The sequence below is a fragment of the Cherax quadricarinatus genome, chromosome 19 (genome assembly GCF_038502225.1).
Source record: "Cherax quadricarinatus isolate ZL_2023a chromosome 19, ASM3850222v1, whole genome shotgun sequence".
NCBI lineage: Eukaryota > Metazoa > Arthropoda > Malacostraca > Decapoda > Parastacidae > Cherax > Cherax quadricarinatus.
In genome coordinates, this window is record NC_091310.1 from 31,328,007 (window position 1) to 31,338,006 (window position 10,000).

Genomic DNA, 10,000 nt, shown 5'->3' on the forward strand with positions numbered 1-10,000 from the left:
TTTATGGTGCGACCTTTTTAAAGTTAATATAAAACCCTTCTATGGTTTATTAAGAAACTTAATAAAAACCGGAAAGAAACATTGTGATTGTTTACTACTGAAACCTTGAATGATTTCATCTAGAACAGGATATTCAGTCCTGTTTATTTGTTGCAAGAAAGGGCTAAACAGGCTTAAGTAGTGGCCCTGTATGCAACAAAGTGGGGGCCTGTCCGGGATTTGCTCTCTGATCCAAGGTGCTGGAGGAAATATCAGCCCTAGGAAGTAAGTGCCGATCCCATGAAAGTGAGCTGCTGTTCAGGTACCCATAAAATTAACTCTGGAGGCTCAAATGCAACAGTTAATATGTGAGTTAACCTTGGAGGATTTGAAGTCTTTAAAACTTCAGAAGTGCTGGCAAATTGCCGTACGCCTAGGAGTGAAGTACAACAAATATTACACCGCCGAGACCGCTCTATCTATTTTGAGCAACATGCTGTTTCCGGAGCAAGGGGAGGTGGATGACATTGACGATACTGATGAGGCAAGTCTAATATCTCAATTTGAACACTTGGACCGACCGCTTGGAGCACAAGGTGAACATCAAAATGGTATACAATACCGACAGGTTGTTAGGTAAGACACATATGCAACAGTTAGACAACTTTGTTCCGAAACGTTTCGCCTACACAGTAGGCTTCTTCAGTCGAATACAGAAAATAGGCAGGAACAGTAGAGATGTGAAGACGATGTAATCAGTCCATCACCCTTGTAGTCGTAGAATTTGAGGTTGTCAGTCCCTCGGCCTGGAGAAGTTCAGTTCCATAGTCAGGAACTATCTGAAGATCAAGCGACAGTGCAGAGACTTAAATACTGTCGGAAGGAGAGGTGCAGAGTAGTAGTAGTAGTAGTAGTAGTAGTAGTAGTGAGAATGTGACCACTGAGAGATCATGTCCCTCTCAGATCCAACCCTTCTCACTTGAAAAGCTTGTCCAAGGTGTTTTCTGTACCAAGATGCCATGTGTTGCAGTGTCTGACAAGATGAACATCAAAATGGTATACAATACCGACAGGTTGTTAGGTAAGACACATATGCAACAGTTAGACAACTTTGTTCCGAAACGTTTCGCCTACACAGTAGGCTTCTTCAGTCGAATACAGAAAATAGGCAGGAACAGTAGAGATGTGAAGACGATGTAATCAGTCCATCACCCTTGTAGTCGTAGAATTTGAGGTTGTCAGTCCCTCGGCCTGGAGAAGTTCAGTTCCATAGTCAGGAACTATCTGAAGATCAAGCGACAGTGCGGAGACTTAAATACTGTCGGAAGGAGAGGTGCAGAGTAGTAGTAGTAGTAGTAGTAGTAGTAGTGAGAATGTGACCACTGAGAGATCATGTCCCTCTCAGATCCAACCCTTCTCACTTGAAAAGCTTGTCCAAGGAGCACAAGGACTTGATCTTGGTGGCCTTCCAACTTCCCTACCCTCTAGTGATGTGGCTGAGCCAGAATCAAATGGAGCTGCTGGTGAGTGGACATCTCTGGGAGAGGTGCCTGAAATTGGGGTGTCTAATCACCCAGTTTCTGACCCTGGTTTACAAGAATCACCCAGCGCAGGTGCTCAACCCAAGGAAAGACGGGAAAACTTGTATCCTCCAATTCCTCCACTACTGATTGGGCCCATATCACAGAGCCAGTTCGAAAGAATGGAGTGCCTTATTACTTTACAAATGACCCAAATAGAAGCCCAAAGGAAGCTGAATGCAGAAGAGTTCGAGAGGGACACCATACTCCACGAACGTCAGCGGCAAAGGGAAGGAGTTGTGAGGCCCGAGGCCCCCAGAAATATTTTCGACATTCATAAAGCAGCATCTTTGGTGCTCAAGTTTTGCGAGTCTGATCTGGACACGTACTTCGATGCGTTCGAAAGTCAGGCTCGAGCTATGCAGTGGCCCCCAAAATTCTGGGCTGTCTTGTTGCATACGACGCTGACTGGTAAAGCTCGAGAATGTACCGCGGCTTTGCCTTACAAAAAGTACATACAATATGACTCCGTCAAAAAGGTCATACTGGAGACCTATGATCTACTCCCTTTGAGCTACCAGCAAGCTTTCCGTACTCTGCAAAGGTTACCAGGGCAAACTTGGGTGGACTTCGCCAGGCAGAAGAAGGTAGCTTTCGAGAGGTGGCAGAGCCTCACAAAGCAACACCGTAAGCAGCTTAACCGAATTAATACTACAAGAGGACTTCTATAATTCTATATCTGGGGATTTGCGGAAGTTCATGATCGAACGTCCAACACCTGATGTGATGGAGACCGCTGCACTGGCCGATCGCTACGAGATCTCCACCCAGCTGATCCGTGATAGAACATCCAGAGAGGAAGCAGTAAAATTGGGCCAGAAGGTTCGACCAGTTAAGTCAAGAACAGAACCTCGCCAAAAGTTTCCTTCAGAAGCAGTGACCTCTCGAACCCTGGATAAGCCATGCAATGGTGACCGGTTTCAACTACGACAGAACCGGGAGGTGTATAAAGCCAGGAAGAACTTGTCCTGTTCATATTGCCAAAAGGGAGGTCATGTGAGAAACCAATGTTATCAGCTGGAAAGGGACAGGAAATATAAGTATCGAGAAGGTGCTCCTGTGCAGATGGTGTCTTCAGTAGCCCACACGCAGAGATGTTTACAGGCGGATCTAGAGCCGGCAGGACCGAAGACTGCTTCACTGAGATGACCTGAGACGAGGGCCATCTCAGGGCAAGAAATTGAAAAGGCAATGAGCCCATATTTTTCAAAAGGAAAAGCTGGTATTGACGAGGGTCAAGTGCTGCCGGTTAAAACCTATAGGGATACGGGGAGTTACTTGACATTGATCGTTTCTTGTGAGTTCTCCACCTTCTTTCTTCAGCCTTATCACCTGGTCTTTGACTGTTGTCTTCCTCCTAATGTGGCTATACAGCAGTTTCGGGTCAGATTTGACTTTCGATGCTATGTCGTTTTCGTACTGTCGCTGGGCCTCCCTCCTTATCTGTGAGTACTCGTTTCTGGCTCTTCTTCTAATCTCCTTATTTTCCTGGGTCCTTTGCCTCCTGTACCTTTTCCATTCTCTGATGCACTTAGTTTTTGCCTCCCTACACCTTCGGGTAAACCAAGGACTTGCTTTGGTCTTCCTATTATTTCTGTTTCCCTTGGGAACAAACCTTTCCTCTGCCTCCTTGCACTTTGTTGTTACATATTCCATCATCTCGTTTACTGTGTGTGTGTGTTGTGTGTGTGTGTGTGTGTGTGTGTTTGCGTGTTGTGTGTGTGTGTGTGTGTGTGTGTGTGTGTGTGTGGCGTATGATTTATATATACTGTTATATGCGTTTTGAGTTATTATGTTATATGTTATTTGTTTGCTATGTGTGTGTTATATATTATTTGTTTGCTATGTGTGTGTTATATGGTGTTACTTGTGTATTATATGGTGTTACCTGTGTGTTATATAGTGTTATGTGTTTGTTAAATGGTATTGTTTGTTAGTGTTATATTTGTGTTATATAGCGTTAAATTTTGTTAAATGATGTTACATATGTGTCAAATTTCATATGTATTACAATGCGTAATTTATTTGTTGCATGGTCTTATATGTGTTATAGCGTGTATGTGTGTGTTAGATGGTGTCATGTTTGTTTGATGGTGACAACCACCAACAGCCACACCATAATTACCACCACTATTAACAACGACCATCCACAACTACTACACGACGACGACCACCACCACTAGTCATAGTTCCCAGACCCCGCACCAAGTACGACTGCCACCAACCACTTACAGTCTCAAACAGACCCCTGGGGAGTCTCTCACGCTGTAGATTTAATTAATTCCAGACACTCATTAAGACAAGTACGCCGGCGTTTTCCCTTACGAAAAAAAAACCCATGAGTTTCCAGGTGAAAACGGCTGAAAATATCTTCACACTATGTACTGAAAATTTTTCCACAGTGGTGAGTCCAAAGAATTATTTTTTTTACCTACCTTCCAGCAAAAAATTCTTCCGGCGGCAGGAAAAATTCGTCATTTGTTCCCCAGTGGCACCAAAATCAAATATTTTTTTACAGTGGTTCCTCCGTTGTGAAAAACATTTTTCCCAGTGGAGCCTAAAGTGAAGATTTATTCCCTTGCATAGACTAAAATTAATGCCGAATCGACGAGTTTGGCTTAAGAAGCAACGTCCATTTCTACCGAATAAGCAGAGCAAAAAATAATTGCTTTATGTAATAAATCTGGGAAAAATCAGCATGAACACGAAAAAAAAATTATACTTGACAGATTTTAGCTGATATTCAATAAATTTAAACTGATTTATGGTAGACTTAGCAGATTTAGTACCCGTAGAACGAGGCTATGTGAGGTCTCTTAAAGTATGTTTGTTGTAAGACTAATTTTTTTTAGTTCTTCTCTCAGTGAAAGATTTATTTATTAATCCGTGAAAGAAAATTTTAGAAAAGTTAAATTTCTAGGGCATTTCGTTCTAACTGACCAATTCGGTACTGCATCCAATTTCTTTTATTAATAGCATTTCTGGTGTAACATAATCAGAATCTAAAATTACGATAAGAGTAATACAACTCTTAAAAATATTAAAAAAAAAAAATTGGCTATAATAATCACCGGTAAGCCAGCGGAAGGCCTCGGTCAGATAACCAAAAACTCCAACGGCGTGTCATCATCTAAGACCCTCATCAGGAAACTCTAGTCCTGTTTCTTGTAAACAAACGTTAATATTATGTAAAATTTCTTGAAAATACAAACAAAACCTAATTTTACTATTATACAAACATACAAGATTTATGTGAACAAATTAGTGTTATGGAATTACTAACAAGAAGAATTAGGTTGATTTCTCCTAGTTATTAAGCTTTTACTTCTAGTACTATATATCTATCTATCTATCTATATATATATATATATATATATATATATATATATATATATATATATATATATATATATATATATATATATGTCGTGCCGAATAGGCAGAACTTGCGATCTTGGCTTAAATAGCAACGCTCATCTTGCCATATAGGACAAGTGAAAATTTGTGTATGCAATATTTTCGCCAAAATCATTCTGAACCTAACGAGAAAAACATATTTCACTGTGTTTGGTTAGTATTAAATTATTGTAAACAAATCTAAAATATATTTGGTTGGGTTAAACTGAAATAAATTGTTCTTTTTATAATAAGGTTAGGTAAGTTCTCTAAGATTCTTTTGGAGCAAAATTTAAAATTTTTACGTTAACATTTATGAAAAAAATGTATCTTTAAACGTACAAGATAAAATTTTAGAAAGGTCTTAATTTTAAATGAATTCTTGCTAATTGACCAGTTTTACATATTCGGCACGATATATATATATATATTTATATATATATATATATATATATATATATATATATATATATATATATATATATATATATATATATATATTATAGGTAGGTAGGTTGGTAAACAGCAACCACCCAGGGAGGTATTACCGTCCTGCCAAGTCAGTGTAAAACAAAAGCCTGTAATTGTTTTACACGATGATAGGATTGCTGGTGTCTTTTGTCCGTCTCATAAATATGCAAGATTACAGGTACGTCTTGCTACTTCTACTTACACTTAGGTCACACTACATATACATGTACACGTTTATTTATACACACTTATTTGAGTTTTCTTTGATTTGATCTTAATAGTTCTTGTTCTTATTACTTTTCCTTTTATATCCATGGGGAAGTGGAATAAGAATCTTTCCTCCGTAAGTCATGCGTGTTGTAAAAGTCAACTAAAATGCCGGGAACAATAAGCTAGTAACCCCTTTCCCTGTAATAATTACTAAAAAGAGTAAGAAGAGTTAAACAAGTTAAGAAAGCCTAGGGAACGAGTGGATATGTCAGTTAAAAACAGAGTAGGAGAGTTAGTAGATGGGGAGGTGGAGGTATTAGGTAGATGGCGAGAATATTTTGAGGAACTTTTAAATATCGACGAAGAAAGGGAGGCGGTAATTTCATGCACTGGCCAGGGAGGTATACCATCTTTTAGGAGTGAAGAGGAGCAGGATGTGAGTGTGGGGGAGGTGCGTGAGGCATTACGTAGAATGAAAGGAGGTAAAGCAGCTGGAACTGACGGGATCTTGACAGAAAAGTTAAAAGCAGGGGGGGATATAGTGTTGGAGAGGTTGGTACTTTTGTTTAATAACTGGTACCTAGGGATTGGCGGAGAGCATGTATAGTCCCATTATATAAAGGGAAGGGGGACAAAAGAGATTGTAAAAACTATAGAGGAATAAGATTACTGTGTATACCAAGAAAAGTGTACGGCAGGGTTATAATTGAAAGAATTAGAGGTAAGACAGAATGTAGGATTGCGGATGAGCAAGGAGGTTTTAGAGTGGGTAAGGGATGTGTATATCAAGTTTTTTCATTGAAGCATATATGTGAACAGTATTTAGATAAAGGTAGGGAAGTTTTTATTGCATTTATGGATTTAGAAAAGGCATATGCCAGAGTGGGTAGGAGAGCAATGTGGCAGATGTTACAAGTATATGGAATAGGTGGTAAGTTACTAAATGCTGTAAAGAGTTTTTATGAGGATAGTGAGGCTCAGGTTAGGGTGTGTAGAAGAGAGGGAGACTTCTTCCCGGTAAAAGTAGGTCTTTGATTGGGATGTGTAATGTCACCATGGTTGTTTAATATATTTATAGATGGGGTTGTAAAAGTGAATGCTAGGGTGTTCGGGAGAGGGGTGGGATTAAATTATGAGGACTCAAATACAATATGGAATTGACACAGTTATTTTTTTGCTGATGATACTGTGCTTCTGGGAGATTCTAAAGAAAAATTGCAAAGGTTAGTAGACGAGTTTGGGAGTGTGTGTAAAGGCAGAAAGTTGAAAGTGGACATAGAAAAGAGTAAGGTGACGAGGGTATCAAATGATTTAGATAAAGAAAAACTGGATATCAAATTGGGGAGGAGGAGTATGGAAGAAGTGAGTATTTTCAAACATTTGGGAGGTGACGTGTCAGCGGATGGATTTATGAAGGATGAGGTTAATCATAGAACTGATGAGGGAAAAAAGATGAGTGGTGCATTGAGGTATATGTGAAGACAAAAAACGTTATCTATGGAGGCAAAGAAGGGAATGTATGAAAGTATAGTAGTACCAACACTCTTATATGGGTGTGAAGCTTGGGTTGTAAATGCTGCAGCGAGGAGACGGTTGGAGACAGTGGAGATGTCTGTCTAAGGGTAATGTGTAGTGTGAATATTATGCAGAAAATTCGGAGTGTGGAAATTAGGAGAAGGTGTGGAGTTAATAAAAGTATTAGTCAGAGGGCTGAAGAGGGGTTGTTGAGGTGGTTTGGTCATTTAGAGAGAATGGATCAAAGTAGAATAACATGGAGAGCGTATAAATCTGTAGGGAAAGGAAGGCGGGTAGGGGTCGTCCTCGAAAAAGTTGGAGGGACGGGGTAAAGGAGGTTTTGTGGGCGAGGGGCTTGGACTTCCAGCAAGCGTGCGTGAGCGTGTTAGATAAGAGTGAATGGAGACGAATGGAATTTGGGACCTGACGAGCTGTTGAAGTGTGAGCGGAGTAATATTTAGCGAAGGAATTCAAGGAAACCAGTTATTTTTATATAGCCGGACTTGAGTCCAGGAAATAGGAAGTACAATGCCTGCACTTTAAAGGAGGGGTTTGGGATATTGGCAGTTTGGAGGGATATTTTATGTATCTTTATACGTATATGATTCTAAACTGTTGTATTTTGAGCACTTCTACAAAAACAGTGAGGTGAAAGAGTTGAATGATGATGAAAGTATTTTCTTTTTGGGGATTTTCTTTCTTTTTTGGGTCACCCTGCCTCGGTGGGAGACGGCCGGCTTGTTGAAAAAGGAAATATATATATATATATATATATATATATATATATATATATATATATATATATATATATATATGCTTAATTTTTTTGTTAAAAGCTGGAGTGTATTTATTATAGATTTTTTACATATAACATATTTATATTATGTGCATAAATATTCATTTCACGTATACAAGTACTTGTCACCTTAAAAAATAATTTTCACGACAAAATATCTCCTAATTTCAGACTGGCATTTCCCACTGACCTCTGTTCCACTTCAGTGAGAAATTTAGAAAAAAGAAATCATTTGACGAGAGTTGTTTGAAGTTCCCGATATTACAGAATGTTCTTGTGGTTAGGGACGCATTTTCGTTAATATCTGCGATGGCCAGAGTGGCTCGAACCGCCACGACAAAAGGCACGAAGGCAATTTTTGGTTTGCCTTTGAAGGTTAATCCTCGCCCTGAGTGATGGCTTCTTTGAACTGAAGGAGGATATTGCTTTTGTGCGGAAAAACGATTAAAGGATTAGTTACTGCTATGGTACATGAAAGATACATCAATTATAACGAGAGGTATAGATTATATATATATATATATATATATATATTATATATATATATATATATATATATATATATATATATATATATATATATGTATATATATATATATATATATATATATATATATATATATATATATATATATATATCGTATGTCAAACTGACGTCAATGTGTATTAGAATTAATTAAAATGTTATTAGTAAATATATTATTTAAGACTTGTTGGTAAATTTAATATTTATAAGAAATGTGGATATATAATTATTATGATTAGTTGCGGTTATATAAATTACTTGAAAGGTATAACTTGTATAAATTTTATTTAAGGCTTTGTCTATGATAATTTTTGAAAGATAGCTGCGATAAAATTTAACTGACTACATCGTGTTAATTTTGTGTGCGTGTGTGTGCGTGTATGTGTGTGTGTGTGTGTGTGTGTGTGTACTCACCTAGTTGTACTCACATAGTTGAGGTTGCGGAGGTCGAGTCCGAGCTCCTGGCCCCGCCTCTTCACTGATCGCTACTAGGTCACTCTCCCTGAGCCGTAAGCTTTATCATACCTCTGCTTAAAGCTATGTATGGATCCTGCCTCCACTACATCGCTTCCCAAACTATTCCACTTACTGACTACTCTGTGGCTGAAGAAATACTTCCTAACATCCCTGTGATTCATCTGTGTCTTCAGCTTCCAACTGTGTCCCCTTGTTACTGTGTCCAATCTCTGGAACATCCTGTCTTTGTCCACCTTGTCAATTCCTCTCAGTATTTTGTATGTCGTTATCATGTCCCCCCTATCTCTCCTGTCCTCCAGTGTCGTCAGGTTGATTTCCCTTAACCTCTCCTCGTAGGACATACCTCTTAGCTCTGGGACTAGTCTTGTTGCAAACCTTTGCACTTTCTCTAGTTTCTTCACGTGCTTGGCTAGGTGTGGGTTCCAAACTGGTGCCGCATACTCCAATATGGGCCTAACGTACACGGTGTACAGGGTCCTGAATGATTCCTTATTAAGATGTCGGAATGCTGTTCTGAAGTTTGCTAGGCGCCCATATGCTGCAGCAGTTATTTGGTTGATGTGCGCTTCAGGAGATGTGCCTGGTGTTATACTCACCCCAAGATCTTTTTCCTTGAGTGAGGTTTGTAGTCTCTGACCCCCTAGACTGTACTCCGTCTGCGGCCTTCTTTGCCCTTCCCCAATCTTCATGACTTTGCACTTGGTGGGATTGAACTCCAGGAGCCAATTGCTGGACCAGGTCTGCAGCCTGTCCAGATCCCTTTGTAGTTCTGCCTGGTCTTCGATCGAGTGAATTCTTCTCATCAACTTCACGTCATCTGCAAACAGGGACACCTCAGAGTCTATTCCTTCCGTCATGTCGTTCACAAATACCAGAAACAGCACTGGTCCTAGGACTGACCCCTGCGGGACCCCGCTGGTCACAGGTGCCCACTCTGACACCTCGCCACGTGTGTGTGTGTGTGTGTGTGTGTGTGTGTGTATGTGTGTGTGTGTGTATGTGTGTGTGTGTACTCACCTATTTGTACTCACCTATTTGTGGTTGCAGGGG